The following is a 16,387-nucleotide window of genomic DNA, read 5'->3' as shown; positions in this document are numbered from 1 at the left end:
ATATTGACAGGATGCAAGATTCGAGGGATGCTGGTTTTGAGGGCTTCCACTGTATACATGTACATATATTCACAAGATCGCGTGGTAAAGCCGACTTAATGGCAAATTGTTTTCAGCAAACATTAAACACGAGAAGGTATGGAGAGAAGCAGTTGCAGTTTGGGCATTAAATCAATAACAATTTCGCGATTAATTAATATACATATGTATATAGATACTTTCAACATCAAGCACACACACCTCCTCGACACTTGGAATTATACACCTACTACTACCGACTACTACTACTACTACTACTACTACTACTACTACTACTACTACTACTACTACTACTACTACTGTAAATACTACTACTGTAAATACTACGACTACTACTGTAACTACTACTACTACCGTTAATGTTTATATCGTCGTTGCTGCTACTAAGACTAAACGTATGTACTACCAACACCACCACTACTACCACTACTACTACAACGACGACGACTACTGCTACTACTACTGCTGCTGCTGCTACAACTACTACTGCCACCACTACCACTACCAACTACTGCTCCTGCTAATTCGAATACTACCACCAACAACCAATATTTCTATTTCTGATGTCTAACCATGGAAACTCGGGATTCCCTGAGGACGGGTTCGATGTCTCGGCAACACCCTTGTTCAAAACATTTATTGCCTGCTACTTTCGGCTTCACATCAAGCCAATGATATAACTACATCAAGTTAAATCCCAGATCACAATAATACGAATCCTCCACGTCAACATATCAAATGAAGCCTACATATAATATTCATTTTTGCATCGAATGGCCTTGCATTCCGCCCAGTGGATACCTGTCGAACGGTTAATCGATTGTTTATTGTTAAAAACGCCGTAACCCAGCAACAGTCCAGCTACATTGAGGTTACCTGTAAATAATCGAATCTGGACCAATCCAGGTATCAACAGCATGAGCATCGATCTACGCTACCGGGATATATGATATGTGTTAACTAAGTCAACAAGCATGAGCATCGATCTACGCTACCGGGATATATGATATGTATTAACTAAGTCAACAAGCATGAGCATCGATCTACGCTACCGGGGTATATGATATGTGTTAACTAAGTCAACAAGCATGAGCATCGATCTACGCTACCGGGATATATGATATGTGTTAACTAAGTCAACAAGCATGAGCATCGATCTACGCTACCGGGATATATGATATGTGTTAACTAAGTCAACAAGCATGAGCATCGATCTACGCTACCGGGATATATGATATGTGTTAACTAAGTCAACAAGCATGAGCATCGATCTACGCTACCGGGATATATGATATGTGTTAACTAAGTCAACAAGCATGAGCATCGATCTACGCTACCGGGATATATGATATGTGTTAACTAAGTCAACAAGCATGAGCATCGATCTACGCTACCGGGATATATGATATGTGTTAACTAAGTCAACAAGCATGAGCATCGATCTACGCTACCGGGATATATGATATGTGTTAACTAAGTCAACAAGCATGAGCATCGATCTACGCTACCGGGATATATGATATGTGTTAACTAAGTCAACAAGCATGAGCATCGATCTACGCTACCGGGATATATGATATGTGTTAACTAAGTCAACAAGCATGAGCATCGATCTACGCTACCGGGATATATGATATGTGTTAACTAAGTCAACAAGCATGAGCATCGATCTACGCTACCGGGATATATGATATGTGTTAACTAAGTCAACAAGCATGACAACCCCATCCAGTTAGTCGCCGCTTACAACAAGCTTGGGTTACTGAAGACCAATTTTTATCGGATGTTCACAGTGCTGACAGACAAATGATACCAAATTGACGTTACAGGACGAACTCTGCGGCTTTAGAGCCAGTTCCTAGGATGACTATCTTAAACAGGTGAAAAAAGGCAAAACCAAACCAAAACATATCACAAGAACCACCCTCCCTCCATACCCAACACGACTGAACATAAACCTAAATGTGCATAAGTGAAGACAGGGAGTATCTACCCGGAAGACTATACTGCATGTCATAATTTGCTGATCCAAATGCATAGCATTTCTTTAAGTGTATATGTATGTACATCTTCACAAAGTGAGTCACTCTTGGACTTTCAAAGAAATCAATTAAAAAAAAAGAATTGGACGGAAGTAAAAATGCATATCATCAAACAACATTTTATCAGAAATAGAGTGGAGTGTTGAGATCGTGGGAAACTCAGAGGCTACATGTTATGTAATCGTCAGGTGTTCATTTGACACAGTGATTCAGTCTACTATTAAGACAGCAATACACAAGATGGCTTCTATCGACGTGTGTTTAACGTGAAATGACATTCAATGTTTTCCGTCAGAGCAGTCAACGCCCACAGTACATGTATTCCTGTGTGTAAGCACACTGTCTTTGTGATAAATTAGTCCCTCCTATTTCTGGTGTTCCAGTGTGTTATTGCTGGAATATTGCCAAAAGCGGCGTAAAACTCTCGTACTCCTACACCTACGCTACCCGTATGCGCAGATGCTTGTGCTTTGATCAGAAAACCCATATAGAATAACAATCCCACATATTTGTTTCACAAACAATAATGTACCATTGTTAAGTCCTAAATTTAATTAACATTTACGTTTCTAAAATGCCTCTCTTTGTTTAATTCAACTAATATAAGAAACGTGTCGTCATTTTACGACAAGTCCCTACATTACTCATGACACAAGAATTGAAGGTATTCCTAGAACATTCCCCCCAAAACGCGACTTAAATTCATGTTCCGTTATACGATGCAGCATAATCCCCGCTGTGGGTAAACACCATTGTAGGGGCCGAAAACACCACAGTGTAGCATTGTCACAACTCGGCCTTGTGATAGGTGCGTGAACAGCGTTGGGGTCACTGACACGATGTGCAATACCAGGACAATTGCGCATTAAGTTACCACTTTAACAAAATACAATACATAAGCATTTAGAATGATTGCTGTTTCACTCTTCCTCAAACATTATGTCGTATTTTGCTTCCTTGATAGCTGCGCTTCAGCCAACGCTGTTCTTAAAGATGGGTCACACGGTGATTGTTTTCTGGATGTAAATGTCTTTTTCCGCTTTGTCAGTCAGGCTAACTGCCTGGAAAACCCGTGTGTTTATAGACATGACGCAAGGAAAGTAATAACAGGTGATAACATTATAGTTATCGTAGATAATGCTGATATATATTATGAACATTGATGTCACATTTGTCACGTTTAAAATCTTCACCTGGGAATTGTTTCACATGTGTTTAGATGACATAATTAATGATATAACGTAGAGTATGTAGAGCTGTTACAGAGGTTGAAAAACACTGTGGGGCTACTGTTCACTCGTTACTGAGTGAGTGAGTTAATATTTAACGTCACAATATTTCAGCCATATCGTGACGAGTGTTCGCTCGTTAAGAATTGGAACAAGGTTCGAAGCCGTTTCAGGTGTCAGCTGTTTCACGATAACACCGATGTACTGCCAAATGCGACAAATGCCTCTTTGAAAAGTTGATGATTTAAATAGCGCTGCCAGTACAGTCAATTTGGGAGAAGAATGGGTGATATGGAAGTCTGCATTCGTCTTATGTTTTTAGTGGGGCGGTGGTTAAAGCATTCGCTCGTACGTGGAAGGGTCGGGTTCGATTCCGCCCATGGGTACAATTTGTGAAGCCCATTTAACAGGTTGCCGGCGTAATATTCGGTATCAATAAAGAGCGTAGTTGAAGGTATTTTGATAAGACAGATGGTAGAGTGAATGAGTAGGTGAAGTTTTACACCACTGTTGTCGATATTCCAGCGATATCCCAGAAATAGGTGTCACACACTGTCCCCGAGTCGGAAGTTAGTGGAAACCGGGTCTTCGGCGTGACGATCAAACGTTCTAGGCACCAGGCTACCCCACCGACCCTATAGATTGTAAACGTGTTCCATATTATAAAACAGCAACATTACCCAAAGTATGTCTGATTGAATGGTGGCAAACCGCACTATTCTAGTTACATTGGATTAGTTTTCAGTTACTCTTGTTAGGGAAAGATATTCAGTCATGTTACAAGTTCGGTTTGAGCACAATTAGAAAGTGTAATAGAACTGAAATCGGAAGTGGTCCAAGTCTTCACAATGTTACGGTTAATGATATGCCGTGACAAATGGTATAAGAAATCTCCTATGAAACAGCAAAACATAACAAGGACAAGTCTAAATTATTCAATAATATGCATTGACCAAGGGACAAGATACAATGATTCACAATGATTTGTAGTACTATGTAGCTGAGTCAAATCTACAGTAATGGGTCACAGATATAATATCAACTCACTAAAGTCTTGGTTTTCAGTGAAACAGTTATACATAATGTTACGCAGCGAGCAATCTTGAATGTAGGTAAAACGTTGACGAAGACAGATGTAGGTAGGCCGATTGATGACAGAATTCCAGTATCTGTGTGATTCTTGAACATTCGAGCACTGTGAAATCGCCATTAAATTAAACATTCTCGTTCGACCTCGTGTTAACCAACAGTCAAAACGCCAACTCCTAAATTCAGAAGAGAGCGTAAATGGAGGCATCTCTAAAGCGTTACCTTGAAAGGCGTGCCGCTGAAATACCACTACAATGATACCAAATGTAACCCGTAATTACTATCACTTAAAACTCTAAACATTGTGACCCAATAATAACTTTCACTTAATCAACAACAGTACAAATTACGGAAAATACACTCTCGTAACAACATGGTGTTAACAAACTAAGAATCATGAGGAATCCAATCCTAAAGTACGTCAGGAGCCTGGATTTGCACCCACTATCACGATCTTGGCTCTCTTATGGGTGTAGGAGTGAGTGAGTGTTTGCCTGCCGCTAAAAAAGACTCATAAAACCGTCGTGGAATTTTGACAACTGCCAGATTAAACAGATTCTGCTTTACGCGAGCATTAGATGGAACTAAGAAACTAAATGTCGTGAGGTCAGTGAGACGAAGTCTTGGACGGTATTTGGTGACAATAAGTTGCAAATCTAACCATGACGCAGGCCGCCAGCGTATAACCACCTTGTTTAGTTCCCTTTACAGGTCCCACCAAAGATACTTTAGATGGCAGGGGGCGTCAGCACCACTCAACCCTAACAACGTTCATCTTAGTGCCTTCTACGTCACAAGTAGGTCGTTTCCGTCTTTATTGTTTCCATTCATTTTGTCAAAGATTCTGCATTGTCACATATCCTCCTATAAGCCGAGAAGGAAAGATGTAAGATGTATTCGTGTTGAATCTTCTACGGGAACTTCCCACAGTGGGTAGTTTCTATTGTCCTAGTTCGTTATATATTTAGGTGTGACTTGGCGAGAGACCCACAAACTAGCCCTGGATCCTATTACGAATAAATCACTGACTAAAGCATGCCTACATCCTACATCCTACATACACCCGACGTCTTTCTGCTTCAGATGGCCGAGTTGGCCCAGGGCACCGCAGTTAGTCGTTCACTCGGGCTTCCTCGAACATGTTTCTGAGGAATGCCATACCTTGCTTTTGAGTTTTGTCACAATACTGTGCTCATATCTGGGAATAAACCCAACTCACTCACTCACTCGCTGTTTTATGTCACACATTATGAATGGTTCAGTAGTTTCAGGAGACAAGTGTTAAATTTTAACGTATTTCAACAACGCTGTGTCAGTGCCAGTTGATTATTTTAATCATCTATGCTACCATCCACTCTTAAACTGCATTAGACTTTTAAGGGAAAAAAATTAAACATAAAATATTGCTTATATCTGTCTATTTCTCAGACTTGCAAAAGGCACAAGTCAATATATATTAGTTTAAAGTCTATAGATATACTCTTGGGAAAAAATAAGGGAACACATTGAGTACAAGTGTTCCTTTATTCTTTTCTAGGTTTCGTCGCAAGGCATGTATTGCACTGTGAGTAAAATTCTAGAAATAGATAAAGGAACACTTGTACTTTCATGTGGTTCCTGATTCGTTTCTGTGAGCATAGTAAGAGCACGTTGTTCTTGTAATGGACCAGCCTGTTTCAAAGTCATTGACTACACGTGACATATATTCCAGTCCAGCATGGAGTAAGTGTATATCTCTATCTGACTCACATGATCACTGACACGGGAGGGTCAGCAGTCGAACGACGAAAATAGATACGGATCGTTGTTAGAGACGTATATGTTGTTGTGGACAGTCTGGCAATGTTATGAATGTTGTTAGGAAGCCTTATCTATCGTGATGTTTTTGTAATGACTCAAACAAAACGAACATATAAATATGATAGGCGGCAGAAATAAGGGGTCAGATGACATTTAACACATGTCAAGAAACGTTTTCCATAAATAATAGAACTAAGAGTGTCAACTTAATGTTTAGTGTGTTGATAAACGTGACACATCGTGACATGCAAAGAAAAAGTTCAAACAACACTAGCAAACATCAGCTGTATAGACCAAGTATCGGTATAGTCCTCGGATTCGGTAGGGGCATACTAACATTGAGGCAACTCCTGTCGTAAAACATAGTATGATTCGGCAGGGGCATAATAACATACTACGACATAGTATGACATGTACACGTGCACTCATATAATATCCTCTATTTATTTTCATTTACGAGTTTTGGGACAGCCTAGTGCTTAAAGCGTTCGCTCGTCAAATCGAAGGCCCGGGTTCGATTCCCCACATAAGTGCAATGTGTGAGGCCATTTCTGGTGTCCCCCCTCTGTGACAGTTGCTGGAATATTGCTGAAAGGGCAAAAGCCGTACCCTCTCACTCACTTTATTGAAGAACATCATGTTTGCCAAAAGGAAATGTCACAAATTAGTTACAGTGTGAGGAGCTTCATATGAAACATCTCCCGGGCATGTTCGTACCGCTGAGCTTACATTATAACTGTTGTTGAGAACTCGCAAGTGCACGATATTTGGCATTCTAAAAACTGGTTAAAACATGTGAGAAGGGCAAATATTTCGCCTTCAAGAGAAATGTAGCCCCTTTTACGTTCTCCTCAACAAAATCAGACTGGGTCAGAAAAAGTGGTCAAATATTTCCCCATAGACGTGTCATCAATATGCACTCGTAACTAAGGCTTCACGGTATTACCGGTATACCGGTATATCGCAATATGCTTATCAAACGATACGAACTGTAATATTATTTCTGAGAACCAGTATATTGGGTAAAGAACATGTAATTTATTTTTGTGGTTATCTTTATGTTTTGCTTTAAAATTTCATTCACAGCAATGTTTTCATTCGTTATTCAATGACAAAATTGCATACTGTGATACTATGTATATATTGTTTAAGAAAATAGAATCCTTACTTACACCTAATAGTTTTACAAACAAGCCCAAACACTGCAATAAAACATCAACTCGGCCACCTGACGTTATTGATACTCTTTCATATAGTGTATTTCCGAGTGCGGCATTAAGTATAAAATCAAATTGATATTCATATGTACAGCATGGAAGATGAATGTACTCTTGGTTTCGGTAAAATGACATATGAAACGAGCCGAATCATCTGATCATGGACAAACAATGAATTCCCAGGGAAACGACATGAATCTATGAAACTAAACAGTTTTGAATTCGTTCGGAAGAAGGAACAAGGGTTGAGTTCCGAGAAAACGTATGACACAAACACACGTAAGGTCTTGACCAGTCGAGGATGAATATCGAAAAACAGTTTATCAGTATATCTTGTGACCTTAAAAATACATTATTCATTATGTTTATAAAACAGTGAGAGAGTTTAGTTTTACGCCGCATTCAGCAAAATTCAAGCTCTATGACTGTGGTCTCTAGTGAGTGAGTGAGTTAAGTTTTTCGCCGCACTCAGCAATATTCCACCTATATGGCGGCGGTCGTAAATAATCGAGTGTGGACCAGACAATCCAGTGACCAACAACATGACCATCGATCTGCACAATTGGGAACCGATGACATGTGTCAGCCAAGTCAACGAGTCTGACCACCCGATCCCGTTAGTCGCTTCTTACGACAAGCATAGTCGCTTTTTATGGCAAGCATGGGTTGCTGAAGGCCTATTCTACCCCGGGACCTTCACGGATCCTGTGGTCTTTAAATATTCGAGTATGGACAACACAATCCAGTAATCAACAGCCGGGGACACCAGAAATGAGCTTCACGCGTTGTGCCCATGCTAAGGCATGATTCAAACAGTGCGTTTGAACATTTACTTCCGTTGTATTATAATGCTGTGTTCGTCAACGTCTGAGTGTTTATTAACGTGGACCGTAAGGTGGAAACCACATGTCCCCCTTATCCTCCCATATCCCATTTTAATAAGAACGTATCTTTTAACGGTAATATTAGTGTCTCGTAGGCCTTGATGGCCGGAAGCTCACTTTTACTATATGGACAATATATTTTATGAGCTTTTAATGATCTTAGTGTAAGAGCATGTGACACTAAAATAAAATTTTCTTCTTCTTCTTCCTAATTGATGAAATCTAACAAGTTCGGATTTGCTGTAAACTGGGCTAAACAAGTGCCCCATCGACTTCTACTGAAAAATCTGTATTGCCATCAATATTGTTTTTCGATAGGAATCAGTATTTCAGCATTTATATATTGAAAGACAAAAATATCACCCAAACAGCAAATAAAAAAATGAAACAAAAATGTCGCTTTCTAAGACGTTCTATTGTTTGTACTCTGCAACTGAAGTGATTGGCAATGATTCGAGCACCCTGCGTCAATGGCTTGTTGCCGTTGATCTCTCAGTAACTTAGTCATAGCTGCTGTGCTCAGAAAACAAGTGAAAGATTGTCATTGAAGCCGGCAATTTCTGCCTGAATGAATGCATGATGCAGCCGCATCTCGATTTCAATGGTGTGTTTGTGCTAACTCTTCCCTTTCCACAAATAAAAAACATTTCTAACCTCATTCTCAAACAACACTTTATGGATCAAAACAGGTTACACGACTACGATTGATATTTCCTCAAACTTGACTTTCGGTGTATGTTTAAATAAATGTTCGAATACTCCGTCAATACTCAAATGTTATTTCCAATATTAGGCTTCTTATGTAGGATATAACGTTATTTAAAACTATATTTTATGTATACATTAATTTCTGCATCTTTCAGTTCACATGACATATATATTTATTGCCATAGTTTCCATTTCGTTTTGTTTGTTTCCCTATCCATTTGTTACTATATTCTTTATTCAAATTTATTTTTCTATTCATCTATTACCAAAGGCATGTTTTTTTTATTCATTAACGTTTCCGTTTTAATGCTTACTTCATTTTTATCATTATTTCATTTATTACTATGGATTGTAACAACTATTGCATTATTTCGATCGTATATTTAATTGTAAGTTCACCATATACTGTTTCAAAATATTTCCTTAAATATACAACGACAAACCCACATTTTAAATGCTACATGGAGAAAAGTGTTATCACTCCTTACTAAACTTCCCGCCATAGCTGTATGTGTTCGTGTAGGATAGTACAGCGGTGAAGTAAATAGGAAATTGATGACTATATTTAATGTTCAAACGTTTTGGGGGCTAAACTACACTGAGCTGTCGCGTACTCAAACCATATCGCAATAACGTGAGATGCGATGTGTGGCTTGACTGTGGTGTTATCGTGAAACATGGACTTAACAATGTGCAGCAGTATTAAGTTACATTCCTGTATAGCTTCTCTGGTACTTAGTGCAGCTTATTCATACTTTATTTACTTACGTGAGTTGAAAATTGCTCGTCATTGGGCCGCTGGCAACCAATCATTTGTGCAGGTTCTTGAATGTTATTGGCATGTACTAAAAAAATAATCTCTTCATGACTCCATGTGCGTCCCATATAACACAGGTATGCCTCTATCTTTGCGTGCACACTTTTAATCACTTCTGTCAATTCAAGGCTTTCAAATACATTCAACTGATTGACAATCTTTGGCAAGTATCGATATCACATCTCTGGGCCATCTGTAAGGTAGTCGAGTCTGGACCAGACAAACAGCTACATGATGATCGACAATCGATCCAGATCACAGGAAGTCCCGTGACACACAAAATCATAGTTAAGTTCAGGAGCCGTTTTAGCCACATGACGTCAGTCAACAAACACATACAACGAACGGCGTGCTTACATCGTTTCACGAACATCTGGTAACATCACTGATTATAGGAATCTATTCATTTACTATTGATCACTGAGGCCGCTTTGCCATTGGAATTTGTTTCGGTGGATAATCGATAAAACACTAAACTATGCCCCGTGGAATACCATATTTATGAACAGTATTGACGTCTAACTCGTTTTATCTTGTTTCATAAGTATGGTATTATACGGGACTTCTTTTAGCATTCTCGGTATCCACTCGGTAGAGACATAAAATTTACCACCCACCCTGCAGTGTACATTTATTACAAACTGTCCATCTTGTGTTACCAAGCGCTCGGTGTGTTTTTTGTCATATGTACAGTTATCTAGTGGGGCAGATTACAGTTGGGGATATAACTTCCTGGTCGAGCCGGGTCCAGTGTATCACACAATACCTGGATTTTAACACGTTTACCATTTTTTAAACAACCAATCGTCATAATAAGTTCGGTAACATCTACATGTACTTGCATTTTACCGCAGTATTTCTGGACGCTTCCAACAATCATTGCTGTTTAAAAAGAATTAATTCGTTTCAAAGATGACCCGTGAAGGTCCCGGGGTAGAATAGGCCTTCAGCAATCCATGCTTGCTATTAAAGGCGACTCAGCTTGTCGTAAGAGGCGACTAACGGGATCGGGTGGTCAGGCTAGCTGACTTGGTTGACACATGTCATCGGTTCCCAAGTACGCAGATCGATGTTCATGTTGTTGATCACTGGATTGTCTGGTCCAGACTCGATTATTTACAGACCGCCGCCATATAGCTGGAATATTGCTGAGTGCGACGTAAAACTAAAACTCACTCACTCACGTTTCAAAGATACTTGTTTTACATTCGAGGTGGTGTCCGTCCCGTTCACCATGGAAACAGCTTGTGTGCCAGGAACTGCTTGTCCTCATTCGAATGTGATAAGATCTGCTGTGAACAACTACAAGTTGCGCCATTACGATCTGTGGCACTTTGGGAACCCCTCTGAGATTAACCTGTGCCCGTTGACCGTTACATAAATGAAATATTGTTCAACGTTCAAATGTTAATGAACAAGCTACGTGACAATATGTTTGTATTTTAACACTGCATTCAGCAATATTCAAGTTACACCTACACAGTTCGTGTAAATAACCGATAGTTTCAAACTGTGATGACTGTAATCAGGGATATTCTACAGCGTCTTCTATAGCAACAAAACAAACAAACAACCAAATGCAAAATAAAATAAAATAAAATGAAAAATAAAACAAAATAACAAACCAACAAACAAAACAAAAACAATAGAAAAACAAAAACTCCAGCAAATCCCAACAAAACCCGAAAAAACAACAACAAATCAAATAAAAAGACAAAAATAAAACAAACACAAACTAACAGCAACTCCCTTCCCACCTCCCCCCAAAAAATCCCCAAACCAACCAACCAAAAAACAAAAAACCCAAAGCCAAACCAAAGAAAATGAAAGCACGTTAATGTAAGTTAATCTAAAAATTATGTTAGTTTCATAATAGTTTAGAAGAGTACGAAAAACGAATGAACACTATGGTTATGTCACAGGTGCGTTGAATGACCTTCAAGATCATAATGCTGCTCACGCATTATACAGCTGCTGTCATAAACTGGATGAAACTACCGGTATGTCTAATTTCACATGTTATTTACGAACTGCAGAAATAAAAAAGTATTAAAAAAGCAATGCGCAGATAGTTTTCAGTTAAAAAATGTCATCTATCAAAAGCAACAAGCTGACTTGTCACTGCACGGTCGTGCACAGTCGTGACAGCGATGCGTGCCACTTTCTTCGTGAGCTTAATCTATTGTGACGATGATCTTCCGGGACTTCTTTCTTTCTTGACAATGAAAGCCGTAGGATGAAGTTGCCTGTCAAACGGCCAACAGAGAAGGCATTATTTTCAATAAAGAATAGTCCATACGAAATTGCATATTCTCCACGAATTCACATGAAAACAAATGTTGATTGCGTGAAATTTTATGTCAAGGCTGTGTCTTTTTGTACGATCCTCTTACAAATATGTTTTGAAACTGTAATAGTGATGATATTTGATATATATTAAGACAATTGGAAACATTATTTATTTACGTTTTGTTATGACAGAGGAAGTGAATATAATTCTACATCCCTTTCTTTGGCAATGTCACAGCGATAGTGAGTTTGAAGTATTCGGTGGCTTCACGCTGTTATATCGTTCAGGAAATGGAAACGTGACAATCGCCCCAAGGTCACTTGAAATATATTTCTTGTTTCTCATCATAATATTTGAAAAAGAATGGGTAGGTAGGGTGGACTTCATTAATATATAAACATATTATTTTACTTCGGATTTTCTGTATACAGATAGTAGGAAACTTGGAATGTCGGAACATTACACGGATTTCGGAAGTCTGTCGGCTTTATACACATAAATTTACCAGTGCATTGCAAAAACTCCAAGAAAAATAGGACGGAGTCAAATTTTAAGGAAACAATGAATTATTTTATGTACAGTTTTCATCCTGATATACACACATACACACACACACACACACTCACACACTCACACACTCACTCACTCACATACATACATACATACATACACACACACACACACACATACATACATACATACATACATACATACATACATACATATACACACACACACACACACACACACATACATACATACATACACACACACACACACACACACACACACACACACACACACACATACATACATACATACATACATACATACATACATACATACATACATACATACATACATACATACATACATACATACATACATACATACATACATACATACATTCCTGACGGACCAAACACCCATCCTACGGAAATAAATATTATGAAATGTTGTGAAACGTGTATGCAGGTTGTGAAGCGACACAGTTCTTGTTGGAGTTTTAAGATTCAAAATGCTAGCTCTGGGGTTGTGTCATAAATAGAAACGGCGTACTCACTGTTTCAAAACATGGACGTTCTTCTAGTCAGTGTTAATTCTTCATTCTGTCATAACAAATAACTTGGCTTATCGCTGCAATATCATTTCCAAACTGATTCAGATTAAAAGAGCAACCAATAACTGAACAATCAATCACTCATTGACTAGACAATATCTGTGCGTATGTGGAGATAGATATCACTTTCAACATATTAATTCGTGAAAAACGAATGGATTAGTAAACAAGCTACAAGCTTATATCAATGCCGCTAAAACAATCTACAAAGGTAAACAAACCAAACAAAATAATCACATGACAAACCACAAGGTTAATGTACATTCGACTGATAATTAATGATTCATTAGAAATAATGTGATAACAACTGACATATTTCTTAAAGCAAGCAAATTCTTCGACTGAACTGGGTATCAAAACTACACGGTGTGCGAGTTTAGTGTTACCTCGCTTTCAACATTATCACGGCGGGGGACACCAGAAATGGACATCATGCATTGTGCCCATGTTGGGAATCGAACCCAGGTTTTCTGCTTCACATGTGAACGCTTTTACCACTAGGCTACGCCACCGACAAGAAGCAGTGATGAAGAGGTACGCAGATTGTGAGATGGTCAGGGTATCAAAATCAGATATTTCACTACTTCCATATAGTCCAATCGTCTTTAGGCTACATCCCTTATTGTAGTGTAATAAAACGTACCATATCTTAACATGGCGTACTTTGGACAGGGAAGTAGATAGTATGAGACATGTTCACGATCTGCGTCGCAGTATACTTTGATATTAGTACAAGGATTTCAAATTTATGATTATTTAGATCACTGCAGCCTAAACGAAGGCTACAATAACGAATTCAACATTTTGACAAACTCGGTATTAGAGTAGATCATATAACACCACACTGGGAACCGTGTCGGAGAGAGAAGCTCTCTTAATATACCGTTATGTGTTTGCATTGTTTAGTTTAAAAAAAATGCACCATTGGCAAATTGTTGGGGTTTGGGTCGGGATCAGCCAGGTAAATCGAAGCAGATAAATTTTAACGTCTTTGTTTGACGCTTGCTGCCTTTATCGCAGTCATATTGTACAACCCTATTAACATTATACTGACAATTTGCCTGCCATAAGCCAGTTAAAGGGAGACCAATGCTGAAATGGGCGTATGAAAGCATGAAACGATTTTCATGAAACTTGATCGTATTTCCATCGAGGAATCGGCTACCATGAACACCCACCACACAGAGTGTAAACACTAAAGTTTGACTGTTATTGCCATGCGAAAGAATGCAGTCGATATCGGACGTATCTTAAACACCTGCACGAATGACTTCCAACACGGAAAGGTACAATGTATAATGTGATTTGCAATCTGTCAATTTCCACATTACTGCATCTACACAATATTGAAAACATTTGTCAAGGCGTTTCTGAGTCTGCCAGGACGCCGTCTAGATACAACACAATGTATCTGAACCAGTCGAAGTCAACACAATGTATCTGAACCAGTCGAAATCAACACAATGTATCTGAACCAGTTGTAGTCAACACAACGTATCTGAACCAGTCAAAGTCAACACAGTGTATTTGAACCAGTCGTAGTCAACACAATGTATCTGAACCACTCGAAGTCACAAAGTATCAGCTTCAGTCGAAGTCAACACAATGTATCTGAGTGAATGAGTGAGTGAGTGAGTGAGTGAGTGAGTTAAAATTTATCGACACATCGGTAATATTTCAAAAATATCGTTTAATTAATTTTAAGTATAGTAATTAATGGAAAATTGTGAAAACCCGCCAATGAAGCACAGTAAAATAATTAGATCACAGATTGTATATGAGTAATTCAACCTAACCTCTCAGGTAATGCAATATATGCTGTCATTTTAGATGTTCGCTTAAAATTAATTCAACAACAGAAGATTATTCGTTGGTGTATTTAATGTCGGTTTCATGCGCTTGTATTAATCTGATAGGTTTGCCATGTTTTTTAGATGCATTGTAACGTTTCGAAAACGTTTGTAACATACTGGGCCTAGATTTTCGAAGCTCTCTTAGCGCTAAGGCAGTCGTAAGTTAATGTTAATGTATGGCACGTACGACTATCTTAGCGCTAAGAGAGCTTCGAAAATCTTGGCTCAGATGAAGGGTAAGGTGTCTTTTGTCCAGAAATGTATCTTCCACGAGACGCCGCCATTACAGCGGTCTGCTGACAACGCCATCAGAAAGCCATGACGTCACACTGACGCATTCTCTTCTCAGGGGTACATTTAAGCCACTAATGTATTTCGCTTTTGAAGTTGATTTGTATATGCAATGGTATTTGTTCATGCAATAAGTCTATGCTTCATTTACATATCGACGGAACACCTCAGTTAAGCACAGTGCAATCAGAAGCTGTGAACAAAGGATTACTTTACATACAAATATACATCCCCATTCCATTGTGACGAACGCTGACCTTCTATCATACAAAACCCTTTTCGTTGTGTTGACATTTGAGGCATGTACTGTTGAACTTCCTGGTAGCTTTACGACGTCTCAACATAAAACACCAGTTCGTGTGTTAGAATTAAGATATAAATCAAGAATGTAGAGTGTCTGCCGAACACGGGCATATCTTATTCAATGGATGAGGCTTTACCGGTCATTGTTTCTTTACCCGTGAAGGTCCCTGGATAGAATAGGCCCTCAGCAACCCATGCCGTAAAAGGCGACTATGCTTATCGTAAGAGGGGACTAACGGGATTGGGTGGTCAGGCTCGCTGACTTGGTTGACATGTCATCGGATCTCAACTGTCCAGATTGATGCTCATGTTGTTGATCACTGGATTGTCTGGTCCAGACTCGATTGTTTACACACTGCCGCCATATAGGTGGAATATTACTGAGTGCGGCGTAAAACTAAACTCACTCACTCACCCATTGTTTCTTTACAACAGATCACTTCCCTCTCTCAGTATATTATTCAGTTTCTTGTCTTTCATCGTTGCCATGATCCATGACATTTATTCATGCCTAGTTAGTGGTCGGTGTTTTTTTTTATTCGATTGTTATTTTACGCCGCATTCAACAATATTCCAGCTATATGGCGGTGGTCTGTAAATAATCCAACACCAAAAGCATCGATCTACTGGGATACCGTGACATGTGTCAACAAATCATCAAACCTGACCTCCCGATTCCGTTAGTGACTTCTTAGGTGGCTTACT

The sequence above is a fragment of the Haliotis asinina genome, chromosome 5 (assembly GCF_037392515.1).
Source record: "Haliotis asinina isolate JCU_RB_2024 chromosome 5, JCU_Hal_asi_v2, whole genome shotgun sequence".
Classification (NCBI taxonomy): Eukaryota; Metazoa; Mollusca; class Gastropoda; order Lepetellida; family Haliotidae; genus Haliotis; species Haliotis asinina.
The sequence above is the reverse complement of the archived record's forward strand: the minus strand, read 5'-3'. Positions refer to the sequence as shown.